Below are 1,322 nucleotides of genomic sequence, written 5' to 3'. Positions count from 1 at the left end.
AACTTTATAGAACATAACTACCACAAATCATGAGAAATTCCTTTGTTGTTGTTGTTTACTCACTAAGGTGCGTCTGACTCTTTTGCAACCCCATGGAACATACGTAGCTCGCTAGACTCTGTCCATGGGATTTCTTCCTTCTCCAGGGTATCTTCCTGACTCAGGGACTGAACCCACATTTCCTGCATTGGCAGGCAAATTCTTTACCACTGTGCCACTAGGGAAGCTTCTCAAGCTTACAAGTGCTCTTTTAAGGAAATTTAACTTACATGGTACCCCTTCATTGCTAATGTGTGTCCATCCTCATTTGGTAAGTATCAGTTTTGTGGAAAACATCATCATGGGACCAGAGATGACCAAGCTAACATCCTTGCCCTCCTGAAGCTTCTGATCCAGCAGAAGAGAGAAGAATTTGTACTGATGGAACTAAAAGCCTGAGTTAGAAATACAAATATCTGTTCAGATGTTTCCCATCACAGAATCACAGTCTACAAAACTGAAAACTCTGGCCCATTGACTCCTCCTCCAGCACTTTTCTCACCTGGCTTCCAGGATACCACGCTTCATCCTGGCCTCTCCTTATCAGTCTCATTTGCCCCATGTTTCCTTTACTGCTAAATGTCTAGGGCCCTAGAACTCAATTCTTGGATCACATTCTTTTCTGTTTACATTCACTTCTTTGGTCACAGCATCTGTCTTTCTGATTTTAAATATTAACTATTTGGAAGGAAAGTTATGACCAACCTAGACAGCATATTAAAAAGCAGAGGCAATACTTTGTCAACAAAGGTCCGTCTAGTCAAGGCTATGGTTTTTCCAGTAGTCATGTATGGATGTGAGAGTTGGACTATAAAGAAAGCTGAGCACCAAAGAATTGATGCTTTTGAACTGTGGTGTTGGAGAAGACTCTTGAGAGTCCCTTGGACTGCAAGGAGATCCAACCAGTCCATCCTAAAGGAAAACAGTCCTAAATATTCATTGGAAGGACTGATGCTGAAGCTGAAACTCCAATACTTTGGACATCTGATGTGAAGAGCTGACTCATTAGAAAAGATCCTGATGCTGAGAAAGATTGAGGGTAACAGGAGAAGGGGACGACAGAGGATGAGATGGTGGGATGACATCACCAACTCAATGGACATCGGTTTGGGTGAACTCCAGGAGTTGGTGATGGACAGGGAGGCCTGGCATGCTGCGGTTCACAGGGTCGCAAAGAGTCAGACACGACTGAGGGACTGAACTGAACTGAACTGATACATTGGTGATGGCTTCCTTGGTGGTTCAGTGGTAAAGTAGCAACCCACTCCAGTATTCTTACCTGG

The sequence above is a fragment of the Bubalus kerabau genome, chromosome 6, assembly GCF_029407905.1.
Source record: "Bubalus kerabau isolate K-KA32 ecotype Philippines breed swamp buffalo chromosome 6, PCC_UOA_SB_1v2, whole genome shotgun sequence".
Taxonomy (NCBI): Eukaryota; Metazoa; Chordata; class Mammalia; order Artiodactyla; family Bovidae; genus Bubalus; species Bubalus kerabau.
The sequence above is the reverse complement of the archived record's forward strand: the minus strand, read 5'-3'. Positions refer to the sequence as shown.